Below are 21,491 nucleotides of genomic sequence, written 5' to 3'. Positions count from 1 at the left end.
CTTCATGTGAGACATGCAATGGAATTCTAGTCAGAATTTACAGATATTTAGATTCTGTTTCGAATCTATTTCAATATGAACTAGTGTTGTATAATGACGCTAACGTTGTACCTAGGTATAATTGACAGTCCCTCAAGCAACAAAATAAGTGTCTTATTCTATGTACAACATGCCAGTGTATGACGTAGGTCTATATAAAAATCAGCCTTTGTCAACAACGTATGTTATAAAGTAAGTTGTAGAATCCTTATATTTTACAGGAATTTAAGAACATTTCTTGACGAATTGTTTCTTGTATCTGCGGTGACCACTGTCAGGAAACACAACTAACTGGGTTATTGCAAATACTCTTATGCATATGAGTATCAATATGCGCTTAATAATGCATCAAGTTGGGAGCTTCATGGAAATAAGACTTACATCCTAATTTCTATTTCAAATAACTGTTTATTACTCCCAGAGTTGCTAGTTTTAAACAGAGATGTTGAAGTTCTATTTTTTTCAGAAATGCAAAACAAGCTGATTGATACCGTTGACTTATTATCGTATTAAAATTGTAATAATCTTCCATAATTATTCACTTTCTGTAATTTGTTTCATAAGTATCTTTTGCTGGTCTGTTGGTTAGAATACTACCTTATGTCGACAATGTGACTACAACTGTTAGCCCAGTGAAATTAAACTTCGAAAGAAATCCGACTAACCTGCATTTCTTTGATTTCTTGAGCATATCTTGAAAAGTATTCCTAATTTGAGCCTTGGGTTTTCTGGTTTTGAGAGGGAGAAGAGGAATACTAGGTTTTTGTAATTATCTCAAAAGTTGCATACAGTGTACTTTTTTAAAGAAAATAGTTTTAGGAATATTTATAAAACTTTACACAAAATAGTTTCCTTCTTAGATTTTCTTAATGGAATCAATCGTTTCAGAACAAAAGTTTAGTGAGATTTTTAACTTAAGGAGGCAGACTACTAAAAATGATACACACGCTAACTATGTAGCTTTTGTCCGTTTTTCATAAGTAAAAACAGAGAAATGTAACTTACGAAATGTAACTTACCACGATAATAGATAATGATATTTTACGTAGGTACACCCGAAAATACGGATCAAAAGAATTTTTATCATGTGGTTCGGATTCCACGTTAATCAGTAGGGTCCACATCTCATACGAGTATAGCCTCGCTGCTGAACGGGACGTTAAGCCCCAAATCAACAACAACGACAACAAAAGAATTTTTATCGTTGTCATCCATAGGAATTACAATGTGACCAGAATATGAATTACCCAAAAATCTAAGTTAAAGCAGGGATTAGAAAAATGAACTCAACGGTAGATGATGACTAATCATGTTGTCTTGGTTCCTTATTAACTACTTTTTAAATAGTATTTGTATTATTTTGTAATAAACAGATAATGTAATTTTAATAACTTTCTGTTTATGACGAAATAAATACAAATATTATTTAAAAGTACTCATTCTTTTTATTATTATTGCTATTTATTTAATTCTTCTTCTTCTTTTTTTTCCCGACTACCGTACATGTCAACTTTTACCCTTTTTCTCATTTAACTTGTAGGTAGACGCAAAAACAATCTCTTGGTATGTAGTTATTTTCTTCTCACATTTTAGTTTTCATTAAGCTGCCTGTAAAAAAATATGCACGCTCCACCACTGGACTTGTACGAGGAAGAATTAAAATGCATCAAACGATTTTAGATAGAAGAGAAAATACTGATTTAGAGTTACCGTAATATTTGTTTTTAATACTATTCTAAGAGTCTTGTGCCGTTACCAAGCATAATGTTAATGTTTCGTAAGGATCGCCCCTTAGATCAATCTGTTGAAATTGTTCCGGTTTCATCCAGGGTCGTACTGGCCAGGCAGGAAACCGAGAAATTTCCCGGTGGGCCCTGGACGGTGAATTTTTTAGTGGGCCTCCACCTCCATCCTAAGTAGATGCAGACCTATATATGTACAAAAAAGCACACGTCACGCAATCCTTACACACAGGAGTAACGGAACGGAGGACGATAACACAGTACCGGCAATACAGTCATCTAATCCCAGAACAGCATTGCTAGCGCATGATATTGTTGAAACAGTCTTTCACATTTTTCGTAATTCAACCCTTGAAAGGTAGAGGCCGCGGTGGCTCTCTGGTAGAGCGTTCATCTCTGGTGCTTGGAATCCCGGGTTCGATCCCAGTCCCCACCGAGTGAACTTTTGTGGTGGACAAACGCCGTGTGCATGGGTTTCCTCAGTGTTCTCCCGTTTCCTACCACTTTCTTCATTTTACTCATCTCTCATCATCACCGTCTCCTTTAGCCTAACCGACATAAAAGTGGGACGTAAAACTCAAAGATTTCATTTCATCTCATTTCATTTCCAACCCTTGAAAGGTTCCTAATTGCTCACTCTGCTTTATAATTTTGCTAATATGGAAGTATTCAGCTAAATTGAAATCTCAAATGTTGCCATAACTTGAAACTAAATAATAATTTACATTTTACAGCACCGTTTTTTACCATATAGAAAGTATACAGGGCCAGATTAAGACCATTGGGTGCCCTGAAGCGGAAAAATACAAGGGGCCCTATCAAAATCCTTTATGAGGGGCCCTCTCTTGACATGTTCAAACGGGCCTATGAATTATATAGGAGGGACTCATGTTATATTTTTTAAATTTTTTATGGGGCAAATGTTTTCAGTAATTTTAAAAATTTTGGGGGGCCTCTTGGTCACGGAGTCCTGAAGCAAGAAACTCAAATCACAGAAGGAATCACTATGTTGTATGTAAGTAGCTTTCTAATGTATTTTACAAAGCGTGTTAAGGGCATCGTAAGGGGCCTTGTGCAGATGCAAATTTAAGTCAGTTTTCTTTCCGTTCCTCCAAAAATGCTTAAAGGAAATAAATAAAATTCATTCATTCGTACCTTACTTTAAAAGGATTTACCTAAGTAGGATTTTCCTAGAGACTGTGTGGTTCAGTGTGAAATGCCTTTTGTGGGTCCATGGTCTTGGCTTGTGTGAATTCTCTCACAAGCCACCTCAGGAAAAAACGAATCTTCTACACATGTCTCCAAATATGACAATCTCTCCTTGTATGCTTCCTTCTGTTCGTTTCTAATTATTTTCATCTCCCTTCCAACCGGAAAACACTTTGCAATAACTTCTTTACTGATTGTAGTTTCACTACTTTAAATAAAAAGAAGACTCACACTGGAGAACCATACGGAAACTCAGATTTATTCAATTTATTGACATCAATGGATTCTGTGCAGAGGAGAACAAATCATTGGGTGTAGAAAAGAATCAAGTTGGAAAAGCAAGGAATTTGGATTAATTCAACATTGTAAAACAATAGGCCTCGATTAGAATGAATGAATCATTACTTCTGGAGTAGGTCGAAAGGTAAAAATTACAACAATATTTTTACACTGGTTCTTCCTTTTTTTATATAATAATAATATTTGAGCCATCAATAATACAATACGTCCCTTAGTTTAATTCCATTTATTTATATTCTATCTATATTTAGTTGCTCTGCCAACTACGTATTGACAATCTCATTATTTAAACATTTCTTTCTCTTCTTCAGATAGTAAAAATCAGCCAGCCTAGTACAAATTTGAAATATCTTATGGCCCAAAACCATAAACAAATACATATTTACAATAATATACAACGTACCATTGTATATAATGGCGCCCGACGGACTTTTCTTTTTATTCATTAACTTCATAAAAAGAAAAATAATTCTGGACCGTTTACATATACCTGTTTATCATTCGAGTTTTCGAATGCACCTCGTATATTTAAAAATTACAATTAATATAATTATACATACATATATATCATATTTAATTTTATAACAATATTATTATCATATTTATCATCATATTTATTTTAAACTTTATCATCATTTATACATTTCAACGACGATGAGGGCACATTCGAAATTAGATTAATAAGTTATTTGAGTCCATTTTCAGTTCCATTAAAAGGCTTTTACAAGTTGTTTGATTCCTTTTCGGGGCCAGGGACGCAGTGTATTATTGATGGCTCAAATATTATTATTATAAAAAAAGAAAGAACCAGTGTAAAAATATCGTTGTAAAATGAAAAGAAATCTTCACGCTTATGCGGGTTAGGATAAAGGAGACGGAGATGCTGAGAAATGAATGAAATGGTGGAATGAAGAAAGTGAGAGGAGAAACGACTGCGAAAAGCACTAAACTAATAGAATTAGATTCACGAAGAAATCTTAATATATTTACGCAAATTATGACTACGATTCTATGACCTTTTCTACCTGATGCACTTTCGGGTGCCTTGATACTCATATATGTGATAGATATGTGCTCTGTCTCTAAAATAAGAAATGTAGTTCTTAATTGTGAGGGGGTCACTCGAGATAAAGAATTGGATTCACGAAAAAATGTTAATAAATATATGTAAATTATGACTGGGATTCTATGACATTTTGTACCTGATGCACTATCGAGCGAACTTTGATACTCATACATATGGTAGATTTTAGCGCTGTCCTTGCAATAAGAAATTTACTTTTTAATTCGCAGGGGGGTCACCGGAGATATAGACCGAGATTCAGGAAGAAATATTAATAAATATATTTAAATTATGACTTGGATTCTATGACCTTTTCTACCTGATGCACTATCGAGCGCACTTTGATACTCATATATATGGTAGATATGCACTCTGTCTTTGAAATAAGTGTATTAGTTCTTAATGCCAAGGGGGGTCACTGGAGATACAGAATGAGATTTACGAACAAATGTTATAAATATACAGGGTTTTCATAAAGTACGGACGGATTTAATTCGCTTATAATTTACATAAAAATGCTCATATTGAAATCAAATAAAGTACAAACGGTAGCGGAAGGATTAAATTTTTACCTGTAATCTGCACCAGCTCAGTTCATTCACCGCCACACCTCCAACTGGGCGCCATTTACGTCCACACATTCGCGTAGGCGGCGCTGGAATCCACTCACAGCGTTCCGCCGTGTTTGATCCGAAATGCCAGCCACAGATCCGATCCAATGTTTGATCCGAAACTTTTGTCCTTTAAGTTCTCCAAACCACTTGGCTTCTTTGCATAAACTTCCGTTTTCACATGACCCCAAAGCCAGAAGTCGCAGGGGGTAAGGTCGGGTGATCTTGGCGGCCAAGCGGTCGGGCCACCACGGCCAATCCATCGGTTAGGGAATTTCTCGTCAAGGAACTGTCTCACCTTGATTGCATAGTGAGGGGGTGCCCCGTCCTGTTGGAACACGATGTCGTTCTGGATTCCACGTGCCTACAGTTCCGGAATGAGGTATTTCTGCAACATACCCAGGTACGAATCTCCATTCACAGTCTCCTCTTCAAAAAAGAACGGTCCAATCAGATGATCATAGGACACAGCGCACCAAACGTTCACTTTAGGGCTATCTCTCTCATGTGTTTCAAATTCCTTTGGGTTTTCCGTGCCCCAAACGCGACAGTTGTGTCGGTTAACCTTCCCGGAGACATGGAAAGTTGCCTCATCTGAGAACATGATGGCTGAAAGGAAACTGATCCTTGCCCTCCCTCTCCCTCTCCCAACGTGTTCAGAGTTGCCGCTTATCTAACAGTGTTGCCAACTAAACATTTAATACTTCCGATACCGTTTGCACTTTATTTGATTACATAATGAACATTTTTATGAAAATTATAAGAAAATTAAATCCGTCCAGACTTTATGAAAACCCTGTATGTAAATTACGGCTACGATTCAATGACTCTTTTTACCTGGTGCTCTATAGAGCGCACAGTTATACTCATATATGTGGTAGATATGCGCTCTGTGCTTGAAATAAGCCGTTTACTTTTCAATTTGAAGGGGGGTCACTGGAGATAGAGAATGAGATTTAAGAAGAAATATTAATAAATATATGTAAATTAAGACTAGGATTCTATGGCCTTTTCTACCTGATGCACTATCGAGTTCACTTTGATACTCATGTGTATGGTAGATATGGGCTCTGTACTTGAAATAAGTTTATTAGTTCTTAATTCGAAGAGGGGTCACCGGAGATATAGAATGAGATTTACGAACAAAGGTTAATAAGTATATGTAAATTATGGCTAGGATTCTATTACTTTTTCTACCTGATACACTATCGAGCGCACTTTGATACTCATATATGTGGTAAATGCATGCTCTGTCTTTAAAATAAGTCATCCAGTTTTTAATTGGGAGGGGGTCACCGGAGATATAGAATGAGATTCACGAAGAAATACTACTAAATGAAAATTATCACCAGGATTCTAGGACTTTTTCTACCTGATGCGCTATCGAGCGCACTTTGATACTCATATATGTGGTAGATGCTTGCCCTGCCTTTCAAATAAGTCATCCAGTTCTTAATTGGGAGAGGGGTCACCGGAGATATAGAATGAGATTCACGACGAAATGGTACTAAATATATTTAAATTATGACTAAAATTCTATGACGTTTTCGACCTGATGCACTATCGAGCGCACTTTCATACTCATATATGTGGTAGATGTTTGCCCTGCCTTTCAAATAAGTCATCCAGTTCTTAATTGGGAGGGGGGTCACCGCAGATATAGAATGAGATTAACGACGAAATGCTACTAAATATATTTAAATTGTGACTAAGATTCTATGACGTTTTCGACCTGATGCGCTATCGAGCGCACTTTGATACTCATATATGTGGTAGATGCCTGACCTGTCTTTCAAAAAGGTCATCCAGTTCTTAATTGGGAGGGGGGTCACCGGAGATATAGCATGACATTCACGAAGAAGTATTACTAAATATATGAAAATTATCACCAGGATTCTATGACTTTTTCTACCTGATGCGCTATAAAGCGCACTTTGATACTCATATATGTGTTATATATTTGCCTTTTCTTTCAAATAAGTCATGTAGTTCTTAATTGGGAAGGGGTCACCGGAGATATAGAATGAGATTCACGAAGAAATATTACTAAATATATGAAAATTATCACCAGGATTCTATGACATTTTCTACCTGATGCGCTATCGAGCGCACTTTGATACTCATATATGTGGTAAATGCCTGCCCTGTCTTTCAAATAAGTCATCCAATTTTTAATTGGGAGGGGGGTCACCGGAGATATAGAATGAGATTCACGAAGAAGTATTACTAAATATATGAAAATTATGACTAAGATTCTATGACTTTTTCTACCTGATGCGCTATCGAGCGCACTTTGATACTCATATATGTGATAGATGCCTGCCCTGTCTTTCAAATAAGTCATCCAGTTTTTAATTGGGAGGGGGGTCACCGGAGATATAGAATGAGATTCACGAAGAAGTATTAGTAAATATATGAAAATTATCACCAGGATTCTATGACTTTTTCTACATGATGCGCTATCGAGCGCACTTTGGTACTCGTGTATGTATTATATATATGTCTTTTCTTTCAAATAAGTCATGCAGTTCTTAATTGGGAGGGGGGTCACCGGAGATATAGAATGAGATTCACGAAGAAGTATTACTAAATATATGAAAATAATGACTAAGATTCTATGACCTTTTCTACCTGATGCGCTATCGAGCGCACTTTGATACTCATATATGTGGTAGATGCCTGCCCTGTCTTTCAAATAAGTCATCCAATTCTTAATTGGGATGGGGTCACCGGAGATATAGAATGAGATTCACGAAGAAGTATTACTAAATATATGAAAATTATCACCAGGATTCTATGACTTTTTCTAACTGATACACTATTGAGCGCACTTTGATACTCAAATATGTGGTAGATGCCTGCCCTGCCTTTCGAAAAAGTCATCCATTTTTTAATTGGGAGGGGGGTCACCGGAGATATAGAATGAGATTCACGAAGAAGTATTACTAAATATATGAAAATTATCACCAGGATTCTATGACTTTTTCTACCTGATACACTATTGAGCGCACTTTGGTACTCATATATGTGGTAAATGCATGCTCCGTCTTTCAAATAAGTCATCCAGTTTTTAAATGGGAGGGGGTCAACGCAGATATAGAATGAGATTCACGACGAAATGCTACTAAATATATTTAAATTGTGACTAAGATTCTATGACCTTTTCGACCTGATGCGCTATCGAGCGCACTTTGATACTCATATATGTGGTAGATGTTTGCCCTGCCTTTCAAATAAGTCATCCAATTCTTAATTGGGAGGGGGGTCACCGCAGATATAGAATGAGATTCATGAAGAAGTATTACTAAATATATGAAAATTATGACTAAGATTCTATGACGTTTTCGACCTGATGCGCTATCGAGCGCACTTTGATACTCATATATGTGGTAGATGTTTGCCCTGTCTTTCAAAAAGGTCATCCAGTTCTTAATTGGGAGGGGGGTCACCGGAGATATAGAATGAGATTCACGAAGAAGTATTACTAAATATATGAAAATTATCACCAGGATTCTATGACTTTTTCTACCTGATGCTCTATAAAGCGCACTTCGATACTCATATATGTGTTATATATTTGTCTTTTCTTTCAAATAAGTCATGTAGTTCTTAATTGGGAAGGGGTCACCGGAGATATAGAATGAGATTCACGAAGAAATATTACTAAATATATGAAAATTATCACCAGGATTCTATGATATTTTCTACCTGATGCGCTATCGAGCGCACTTTGGTACTCATATATGTGGTAAATGCCTGCCCTGTCTTTCAAATAAGTCATCCAATTCTTAATTGGGAGGGGGGTCACCGGAGATATAGAATGAGATTCACGAAGAAGTATTACTAAATATATGAAAATTATGACTAAGATTCTATGACTTTTTCTACCTGATGCGCTATCGAGCGCACTTTGGTACTCATATATGTGGTAAATGCCTGCCCTGTCTTTCAAATAATTCATCCAATTCTTAATTGGGAGGGGGGTCGTCGGAGATATAGAATGTGATTCACGAAGAAGTATTACTAAATATATGAAAATTATCACCAGGATTCTCTGACTTTTTCTACCTGATGCGCTATCGAGCGCACTTTGATACTCATATATGTGGTAGATGCCTGCCCTGTCTTTCAAATAAGTCATCCAATTCTTAATTGGGAGGGAGGTCACCGGAGATATAGAATGAGATTCACGAAGAAGTATTACTAAATATATGAAAATTATGACTAAGATTCTATGTCTTTTTCTACCTGATGCGCTATCGAGCGCACTTTGGTACTCATATATGTGGTAAATGCCTGCCCTGTCTTTCAAATAAGTCATCCAATTCTTAATTGGGAGGGGGGTCACCGGAGATATAGAATGAGATTCATGAAGAAGTATTACTAAATATATGAAAATTATGACTAAGATTCTATATGACTTTTTCTACCTGATGCGCTATCGAGCGCACTTTGGTACTCATATATGTGGTAAATGTCTGCCCTGTCTTTCAAATAAGTCATCCAATTCTTAATTCGGAGGGGGGTCGCCGGAGATATAGAATGAGATTCACGAAGAAGTATTACTAAATATATGAAAATTATCACCAGGATTCTATGACTTTTTCTACCTGATATACTATTGAGCGCACTTTGATACTCATATATGTGGTAGATGCCTGCCCTGCCTTTCGAAAAAGTCATCCATTTCTTAATTGGGAGGGAGGTCACCGGAGATATAGAATGAGATTCACGTAGAAGTATTACTAAATATATGAAAATTATCACCAGGATTCTATGACTTTTTCCACCTGATGCGCTATCGAGCGCACTTTGGTACTCATGTATGTATTATATATATGTCTCTTCTTTCAAATAAGTCATGTAGTTCTTAATTGGTAGGGGGGTCACCGGAGGTATAGAACGAGATTCACGAAGAAATATTACAAAATATATGAAAATTATGACCAGGATTGTATGACTTTTTCTACCTGATGCTCTATCAAGCGCACTTTGATACTCATATATGTGTTATATATTTGTCTTTTCTTTCAAATAAGTCATGCAGTTCTTAATTGGGAGAGGGGTCACCGGAGATACAGAATGAGATTCACGATGAAATATTACTAAATATATGAAAATTATCACCAGGATTCTATGACTTTTTCTACCTGATGCGCTATCGAGCGCACTTTGATACTCATATATGTGGTAGATGCTTGCCCTGTCTTTCAAAAAAGTCATCCAGTTTTTAATTGGGAGGGAGGTCACCGCAGATATAGAATGAGATTCACGAAGAAATGTTACTAACTATATGAAAATTATGACTAAGATTCTATGACTTTTTCTACCTGATGCGCTATCGAGCGCACTTTGATACTCATATATGTGGTAGATGCTTGCCCTGTCTTTCAAAAAAGTCATCCAGTTTTTAATTGGGAGGGGGGTCACCGGAGATATAGAATGAAATTCACGAAGAAATGTTACTAAATATAAGTAAATTATGGCTAGGATTCTATTACTTTTTCTACCTAATACACTTTTGAGCGCACTTTGATACTCATATATGTGGTAAATGCCTGCCCTGTCTTTCAAATAAGTCATTCAGTTCTTAATTGGGAGAGGGGTCACCGCAGATATAGAATGAGATTCACGACGAAATGCTACTAAATATATTTAAATTGTGACTAAGATTCTATGACGTTTTCGACCTGATGAGCTATCGAGCGCACTTTGATACTCATATATGTGATAGATGCCTGCCCTGTCTTTCAAATAAGTCATCCAGTTTTTAATTGGGAGGGGGGTCACCGGAGATATAGAATGAGATTCACGAAGAAGTATTACTAAATATATGAAAATTATCACCAGGATTCTATGACTTTTTCTACCTGATACACTATTGAGCGCACTTTGGTACTCATATATGTGGTAAATGCATGCTCCGTCTTTCAAATAAGTCATCCAGTTTTTAAATGGGAGGGGGTCAACGCAGATATAGAATGAGATTCACGACGAAATGCTACAAAATATATTTAAATTGTGACTAAGATTCTATGACGTTTTCGACCTGATGCGCTATCGAGCGCACTTTGATACTCATATATGTGGTAGATGTTTGCCCTGCCTTTCAAATAAGTCATCCAATTCTTAATTGGGAGGGGGGTCACCGCAGATATAGAATGAGATTCACGAAGAAATGTTACTAACTATATGAAAATTATGACTAAGATTCTATGACTTTTTCTACCTGATGCGCTATCGAGCGCACTTTGATACTCATATATGTGGTAGATGCTTGCCCTGTCTTTCAAAAAAGTCATCCAGTTTTTAATTGGGAGGGGGGTCACCGGAGATATAGAATGAAATTCACGAAGAAATGTTACTAAATATATGTAAATTATGGCTAGGATTCTATTACTTTTTCTACCTAATACACTTTTGAGCGCACTTTGATACTCATATATGTGGTAAATGCCTGCCCTGTCTTTCAAATAAGTCATTCAGTTCTTAATTGGGAGGGGGGTCACCGGAGATATAGAATGAGATTCACGAAGAAGTATTACTAAATATATGAAAATTATGACTAAGATTCTATGACTTTTTCCACCTGATGCGCTATCGAGCGCACTTTGGTACTCATATATGTGGTAAATGCCTGCCCTGTCTTTCAAATAATTCATCCAATTCTTAATTGGGAGGGGGGTCGTCGGAGATATAGAATGTGATTCACGAAGAAGTATTACTAAATATATGAAAATTATCACCAGGATTCTCTGACTTTTTCTACCTGATGCGCTATCGAGCGCACTTTGATACTCATATATGTGGTAGATGCCTGCCCTGTCTTTCAAATAAGTCATCCAATTCTTAATTGGGAGAGAGGTCACCGGAGATATAGAATGAGATTCACGAAGAAGTATTACTAAATATATGAAAATTATGACTAAGATTCTGTGTCTTTTTCTACCTGATGCGCTATCGAGCGCACTTTGGTACTCATATATGTGGTAAATGCCTGCCCTGTCTTTCAAATAAGTCATCCAATTCTTAATTGGGAGGGGGGTCACCGGAGATATAGAATGAGATTCACGAAGAAGTATTACTAAATATATGAAAATTATGACTAAGATTCTATATGACTTTTTCTACCTGATGCGCTATCGAGCGCACTTTGGTACTCATATATGTGGTAAATGTCTGCCCTGTCTTTCAAATAAGTCATCCAATTCTTAATTCGGAGGGGGGTCGCCGGAGATATAGAATGAGATTCACGAAGAAGTATTACTAAATATATGAAAATTATCACCAGGATTCTATGACTTTTTCTACCTGATATACTATTGAGCGCACTTTGATACTCATATATGTGGTAGATGCCTGCCCTGCCTTTCGAAAAAGTCATCCATTTCTTAATTGGGAGGGAGGTCACCGGAGATATAGAATGAGATTCACGTAGAAGTATTACTAAATATATGAAAATTATCACCAGGATTCTATGACTTTTTCCACCTGATGCGCTATCGAGCGCACTTTGGTACTCATGTATGTATTATATATATGTCTCTTCTTTCAAATAAGTCATGTAGTTCTTAATTGGTAGGGGGGTCACCGGAGGTATAGAACGAGATTCACGAAGAAATATTACAAAATATATGAAAATTATGACCAGGATTGTATGACTTTTTCTACCTGATGCTCTATCAAGCGCACTTTGATACTCATATATGTGTTATATATTTGTCTTTTCTTTCAAATAAGTCATGCAGTTCTTAATTGGGAGAGGGGTCACCGGAGATACAGAATGAGATTCACGATGAAATATTACTAAATATATGAAAATTATCACCAGGATTCTATGACTTTTTCTACCTGATGCGCTATCGAGCGCACTTTGATACTCATATATGTGGTAGATGCTTGCCCTGTCTTTCAAAAAAGTCATCCAGTTTTTAATTGGGAGGGAGGTCACCGCAGATATAGAATGAGATTCACGAAGAAATGTTACTAACTATATGAAAATTATGACTAAGATTCTATGACTTTTTCTACCTGATGCGCTATCGAGCGCACTTTGATACTCATATATGTGGTAGATGCTTGCCCTGTCTTTCAAAAAAGTCATCCAGTTTTTAATTGGGAGGGTGGTCACCGGAGATATAGAATGAAATTCACGAAGAAATGTTACTAAATATATGTAAATTATGGCTAGGATTCTATTACTTTTTCTACCTAATACACTTTTGAGCGCACTTTGATACTCATATATGTGGTAAATGCCTGCCCTGTCTTTCAAATAAGTCATTCAGTTCTTAATTGGGAGAGGGGTCACCGCAGATATAGAATGAGATTCACGACGAAATGCTACTAAATATATTTAAATTGTGACTAAGATTCTATGACGTTTTCGACCTGATGAGCTATCGAGCGCACTTTGATACTCATATATGTGATAGATGCCTGCCCTGTCTTTCAAATAAGTCATCCAGTTTTTAATTGGGAGGGGGGTCACCGGAGATATGGAATGAGATTCACGAAGAAATGTTACTAAATATATGTGAATTATGGCTAGGATTCTATTACTTTTTCTACCTGATGCGCTATCAAGCGCACTTTGATACTCATATATGTGGTAAATGCCTGCCCTGTCTTTCAAATAAGTCATCCAATTCTTAATTGGGAGGGGGGTCACCGGAGATATAGAATGAGATTCACGAAGAAGTATTACTAAATATATGAAAATTATGACTAAGATTCTATGACTTTTTCTGCCTGATGCGCTATCGAGCGCACTTTGATACTTATATATGTGGTAGATAAATGTCTTGTCCTTTAAATAAGTCATGTAGTTCTTAATTGGAAAGGGGGTCACTGGAGATATAGAATGAGATTCACTAAGAAATGTTACTATATATATAGAAATTATGACTAGGATTCTATGAGTTTTTCTACCTGATGCACTATCGAGCGCACTTTGATACTCATATATATAGTAGATATATGCTCTGTCTTTAAAATAAGTCGTTTAGTTTTTAGTTGGGAGGGGGTCACCTGAGATATAGAAATAGATTGACAGAGAGCTATTAGTATATATATTTTTTTTCTGTGGTCTATTCTATGTGTGCGTTTTAACGGACATTGATACGTATTAAGATTAGTGAAAGTGTTTTTTTCTGTCTACATGTACGTTATTCAGCTATGTATTCTAAGGGAGTCAACAGTGATGTTTAAAGAATCGTAATTTTTTTCTTTTTAAAATATATTTTTAATTTATTAGAATCGTTTTTCAATGAGGCTACACTATTGTCGTGTATCTGATAGAGTACGGTATTTGAAGATATATAAAATAAGTCGCTTTATGATTTTATGTGAAAGCTGGAAGTCACCGCCCATGATTGAATTCATTGCATTTACGATTTGTTTTGGTGTACTGTCAACCCTGAATTTATCGTTTAGAAAAGTTTGCAGATATCTGCTAAGATCCCTTCGGTAAAATGCACATGATGCCTTCTTCGCTCCAAGGCCCACAAGTTCTTCCGCGATGGCATCCATGGCCTTCTAGAACGTTGGCAGAAGGTCGTCTGTGCTGATGGATACTATTTTTGATCTTCCAGTTACGTCTTAGGTGACATATCGATGTTCGAAGGTGGTGGGTGAAAAAGCGACAGAACTTCCTAGGTTACGTTTATAGTAAAGGTGTGAAAATTGTCACGATCCTGTACATCTCTACTGTGGAGGTTTAAATAGGCCATGATGATGTAATGGGGGTAAGTATTGGATATATATTGTAAGAAATGGAATGGAATAGCATGACCTGGGTGGACGTAAATAGTGCAAGGGTGATGATGGTGGTGGTTGAAATATATTGTGGTGATAACATATTCAGGTATTTGATGGGCAGTATAATAATGGTGACGATAAGACAAATCAAGAAATATTGTTTTCTCGAACTTATATAAACTAGATAGGCAGTAGTGGTCCAGAATATCAGTTATTTTTAAAATAATCATTTAATGAAACATCTTATTAATTTAATATTTTATTTACTCACTGAAGATTTTTTTAAATAAGATATTACGTATCGTATTATTACACTGCAAGGATATTTACATCACTTTTATGTTAGGGGTAAAGAATGGAAATCTTATCTTTAGCATTACAAGTACCGACTTCTTTTCGCTACGTGATGGAAAGGCACCCTGCAAAGTGGATTCCCAATACCCTAAATAAACAGGAACTGCATATTTTCCTCATCTTTCCTTTTTTCATTCGTAACGTGTATACCAAACTTCGAATTAATGCCACTACTTGCAGACACAAGTTATATTTTCTAAGAGACGTTTTTTACAAACCATTTCTCGTTGTATGATCTGAATGTATTTTGAATCGAAATTCCTCTTTCAGTACTATATTTTCGTTTATTATTATTATTGCCCAAATTACGAAATTAAATTTTTAAGTGTCCTAAGTAGGATTCAATCCTTAGTAGCCTGACCTGTTACCAGCTAGATTACTGTATCAGCTAGCAAGAGAAGCATTGAATGAGTCTTAGACACTGATTGCAGTAATTCGTACACTATTATCTATATGTCATGCGTGAAACTAAACTACAAGTAGCAAGGCCGTAGTAAGAAAACGGAACTACAAGGGCCATCCGGAAAGTGGTACCCGTTTGTGCAATAAAGACACAGTAGCACATATTAACAAACATTTTTATTAGAAAGAGCATACTTTACACTACTTCTCCACATAATCACCAAGCAAATTGAGGCGTTTGTCATACCATGTGACGAGTTTTTGTATTCCAGCGTCATAGTTCTCCGCCGCCAACGTATTGAGATACGTGGTCACGCCTCGTTTAAGTTCTTCATCGCTGTCAAATCTTTTTCCCGCCAGAAAGTCTTTAAGCGTCGTAAAGAGATGAAAATCCGAAGGGGCCAAGTCCGTGCTATACGGTGGATGGTCGAAGGTTTCCCACTTGAATTGCTGCAGAAGTTGTTGTGTTTTCGCAGCTGCATGGGGCCTGGCATTGTCATGAAGGATAATGACGCCTGTAGACAACAGACCTCGGCGTCGATTTTGTATTGCCCGCCGTAATTTCTTTAATGTTTCACAATACGCATTAGCATTAATTGTGTCTCCACGGACCATAAAATCAATGAGCAGTACACCTCGTCGATCCCAGAATATGGTTGCCATGAGTTTCCTGGTGGACGAAAGTGTCTTGAATTTTTTTGGTTTGGTTGGTGAATCAGCGTGATGACACTCCATGGACTGTCGTTTACCCTGAAGTGATGCATAACAAACCCATGTTTCGTCCCCTGTAACGATGCGATTCAGGAAAGAGTCCCCTTCATCGGAATAACGTCCCAGAAACGTCAGTGCTGCAGCCATACGCTTGGTTTTGTGCTCATCTGTGAGCATGCCAGGGACCCACCTTGCACAGATTTTTGAATAATGCAGATGGTCTTTGACAATTTCATGAACAATTGTTCGAGACACATTAGGAAAATGTTCACAGAGTTCATCAATTGTGACGCGCCGATCGTTCCTCACGCATTCGTCTACTGACCTGAGCAGATCGTATGTAATGACAGATGGTCTCCCTGAACGCTCCTCGTCGTTAGTATTCCCCCTCCCCAGGTTGAGGTTGCGACACCAGCGCCGAACAGACGACTCGTCCAGCACATTGTCTCCATACACCTCCTTCAATTGGCGATGAATTTCACAAGGTCGATCGTTTCGTGCATTAAGAAATTTAATCACGGCCCTCACTTCACAACTGGCGGGGTTCTCAATTCGTTTAATCATTATAAACGAGCACAGACACAACACAGGCGCTGCTAGCGTCACGCAACCTCGCACAGAGCAGGCAGACAAGCCACTGACGCGGTCTGACCTTGCCCAGCGGCTCCCCGAGTCATCAGCGATTATGCGGTGCAAACGGGTACCACCTTCCGGATGGCGCTCGTACATATGTATTCGCGAGCCGAGTTGATAAATATGATATATCACATGAACGTGGCAAAAGGTCAATAACTAGAAAATGTACTGGAATCAGTTACTTGCACCATAAATATGCGTGCATTAATATTGACAACTTAAATCATGACGGGGATTGAACCAACGTACTATGGTTTACCTAATACTGCACTGGGATCATTACAAAGGCGTAAGCCTCGCAGCATCTCGACCATGACAACTTATATCGTTATGCGGACAATAGGTTGTTGAAAAACCCTTTAACTAGGCTGTTATTATTAGAGCTGACATATCAATTTGTATCGTCCCAGGGATTTGATCGATACAGACTCGTATTTCCTCGAATCTGGGATTGGGCTTTTCATGGTAAATTGCGGCCCTTCTCGCAATTTCATCTACAAATAAATCTTGAATACAGCTACTTAACTTATTTATTTAACTTTTGGTGTTTTCCTAGAACACTTGTTATTACTATTTATTTATTTATTTAATTTTCAAAAATTATTTAATTTAAATTTCCACTCTTCTTCATACTCCAAAATGTTTTATTATCTATTTATTTATTTAGTTCGACAAAATCGGGTATATCAATGAAATTGATTATTATATTTGGATGTTATATCAATAATCAATAGCACATATATCGTACTCTATAATTCTCAATTCTTGGTCATTAACATCAACGTCTTTAGTCGCTGGCCTTGCAACATAAAAACTATTCAAGTTATCGTCACTTTCGGGTTTTAATTAATAATATAATAATAATTAATAATATAATATAATCATAATCTTAATAATAATATAATGTTAATAATACTAACTAATAATTAATGTGCCAAATGGCCTAAACTTTGAAACGGCATCTATGATCATTTCTATAAACATGATTCTTCAATCCGTCTCTGAATGTTCTGTAACACTTAAGGGTCACTCTGTAGACTGGATATAGCCAAGTCTTATTTTTCCCCTAAATTAATTCTTAGTAAGCGTACTTCATTTATTTCTTATTTCTATAGCTATAGCTCTCTATATATCGCTTACTTCTCATTATTACAACTAGTATATATTCTTGCTTACTTATTTATTTAGCTAGCTTTCTTTTTTTTTTTCTTATTAACATTAATAAAATATAATCATAATATAATAATATAATAATATAATAATCGTCATTTTCTGTTATAATAAAATTCTTCAAAATTAATCATAATCCTGACTGTCACATCCGTAATTAAATATACATTATTCTATTTCTCTATTAAATTTGCTATCAATATCTATATTATCTTTATCTATTTTTCTATCTCTTTTTCTTTCAAGATCTTTCCTTCTCTCCTCTTTCCTTCTCATTTTCTCATTCCTGAATTAAGTGTTCGTGATTAGTTTATTTTTCTACTTTTCCTATTCCTAGATCTTAACTATTCTAACTTAAAAGTTAGATAGAAAGCCTATTTTCTATATTCCTATTTCTTAAACATCTATTTCCTTAATATTTAAAACTATATCTTTTACTACTAAGCCTAAATTCTAATAAAAAAAATCAAAATTTTTCTCTTTCTAGATACTTGGCTAAATAGGTCAGATTCACAAAAAAAAAAATCACCGCTTTGCAGAACGACAAGTGGGTAGCTCTTTCCTTATTTGTACCGCCTTAATGTCGCCGAAAACTTATGTGTTATTTATAAATAAAAATTTTCGTGAGAGGTCTGGTAAACGCCCAATTCAACATCACGAAAATGTGAGTTCTTACCTACCTAGATTCTTTCTATCAAGATGTTTACCTAATTATGTCAATATCTTTACCAAATTTTAAAAACCTAATCACTAAACTTAATTTCATCAATCATTTTTTTTTTCATTTCATTCTTGCCTTTCTCTTTCTTCTTATTTACTATTATTATTATTATTATTTTTTCAGATAGCTTCTTACTCATAATTATATTCTTCTTCATTATCACATTATGTAGTCTTACTTAAAAATTTAAATCCTCATTTATTTAATAACTTATGTTTATTATGCCGTAAAGACATCTTACTTGTTAAATTAAATTACAATATTTACTTCTATTAAATTCATTTTTAGTGCTATAAATAATTACTAAACCTATTTAAATCTTACTAAAATAATAATATGAAAATCCTTAACCCTTTGACTTAACTTATTGTTATAACTATTCTTAATACTAATTAACCTATTATTTACAATTCCTATGACTATCTTTATCTATAATATTACTGTACTAATAAAATACTACCTAATCCCATACTATAAATATTAAAACTTATAATTACTAAACTCTATATACATTTAATGAGTTTGTTGTCTACTATTTACATATCTAAATGCGGTGAAGATTTATCATAGCATCCAAGCATTTCGCTGGATGAATAGCAATGATGACAGCACTGCTGCGTTAAAAACACCATTTCTAAAATTATTAAGCCTAATTTTATCACCCAGTGAGGGCGGGTGGTGCGGGTTAATTTACCCTTATGGCCTATAGCCATGATTATAGCCTAGTGACTATACTATTATTTAAATGTGAACCTTAATCAAACCTAACGCATGTTATTTATTAACTAGACTACTTTACAAATTACTCTTGGCGTGCGAAAGGTTGTAACTTATCTGGAATCGAACCAGTATCTCCGCCATGTCAACTTTCGGGTTTTAATTAATAATAGTAAACAAGAAGAGTATTAGGTAAACCATAGTACGTTGGTTCAATCCCCGTCATGATTTAAGTTGAAATGGTGGAGGCGACCTTTGGTTCGATTCCCGGGAGGTCTAGCATCTTAAAGTTTTAGTTACCCACCATTGAAATGGTGGAAGCGACCTTTGGTTCGATTCCCGGGAGGTCTAGCATCTTAAAGTTTTAGTTACCCACCATTGAAATGGTGGAGACAGGCCTAGGTTCGATCCCCGGATTGATTTAAGTTGTTAATATGTACCTGAGACTAGAATTTCATAAAATACGGAATTGAACGTAATGAAAGTACTTTTCTCTTTTATCTCAAGGCTGGTTGATATAATGAATTTATAGTTCACACTTTTTAAAATGAATGGGATTTCAACGGAAGATTTTTATACCGATATGATACTGGAATCTATTAAGATGAATACTCGTCATATGTACAAGAATGCGGTTTTTCTTAACAGGAATCGTATTATTGGGTTACTGGAAATGCCTCGCTTAGTATAATGTACAACATTTTCATCTCTTAGAACAAATTCTGTTTTAGAACAATTCTTCAAACTGTGAATGTATTTAAAAATTTCGACCTGTTAAAATATAATACCGGATCAGATTACTGTTTATCGTTTCGTAATTTATTGATTGTAATACAGTAAATAGTTCTTGAAGAACTTTGTTGTTTAAAATTTGAAACTTGAAACTTCAACTTCACTATTACATGGTTCGTAACTTTGTTTCGGCATATAGTTATAACTGAATATCATTGGACTAGAGCATTGAGCAATGGTTAGAGCATTGGGCTCATGTCCACATGATTCTCGCGTTCAAACCAAGAACAGGTGCCTAAAAAAAAAACAAAATGTACAGTAATTTTAATATGTAATGAATTATTAGATATATGAACACATGATCTTATGTGAGAATATACGTGTTAATTTAATTGGTTCACTCGGGGCTGGCACGTCGCGATGGGATATCAGACCTTAGTACGCTGTATATATATGTATTGTTAAAGTTTGAATGTGATACGTTTTTATTTAATTTACTTTGTGAGATGGTAAAAAATTGCGTCTAGAAAAAATTATATCTATTGTCTCGTCTCGTGTAAAATATTTTTCAACCCTGCAACATCAATCTTACTTCCAGACTACCGATATACGGATAACTTACAATGTCTCGCGAGATACTACGTTAGTGGAAGTTTTTTGCTACATGTGTCAAACAACATATTAATGAAAATGAACATTTTTATACTACCGATAGGTGTTCTGTCTCATCTGGAAATTATTTCTGTTAGAATGATGGTGGGGTAAAATATTTAATAGGCTCGCCCATAAGCGTCTCGTCTCGTATAAATATTTCTCAAAATTTTAAATCATAGCATTGCACTTCGCGTAAGATTGATATTGAAATATAAATTGGATTCATCTGAAAGATGTCATTGGTAATATTATTACATACACGGTTGATTATGACACTTTAATGCGCCGCTATTTTATACCTGCGCCGCATTACATTTCACTGTATTTTGACAGGTGGCGATTTGCATTCTCGTCTGTAACTTATGGTCGAATCGAAAATTAGAAAAGAAGACTTTTAAGAGATTAGAAAGGATTAAGTGTGTTTCAGGGATGTAAATAGAGAATCTGCCCATATGTATCGTCATCCTATTAAATCGATGAAGCCAAAAAACAACCGAGCTTCGGCACGTCTGATTGGCTACTCTCGTTACCACCATAGTCTGATTGGCTACTTCCGTTTCCGCCATGATTGTTGGCTCAAAACGTTGCAATCCTATTGGGCGAAGTGGGCAGAGTAGGGGTGGCGAAACTGTGACGTATGGTTTCAAGATTTTGTTGTAAGGGCAGATCCT

At 35.9% G+C, this 21,491-nt stretch overlaps 1 protein-coding gene across 1 annotated transcript in view; it reads left to right on the top strand.

The window, feature by feature from the left end:
- LOC145693355 (uncharacterized) overlaps positions 1-21,491 on the top strand; it is a 1,690,974-nt gene that overhangs the window by 663,779 nt on the left and 1,005,704 nt on the right. The window lies entirely within an intron of this gene.

This window comes from Thermobia domestica, chromosome 8, assembly GCF_964235325.1.
Source record: "Thermobia domestica chromosome 8, izTheDome1.hap1.1, whole genome shotgun sequence".
NCBI classification, from domain to species: domain Eukaryota; kingdom Metazoa; phylum Arthropoda; class Insecta; order Zygentoma; family Lepismatidae; genus Thermobia; species Thermobia domestica.
The sequence above is the reverse complement of the archived record's forward strand: the minus strand, read 5'-3'. Positions and strand labels throughout refer to the sequence as shown.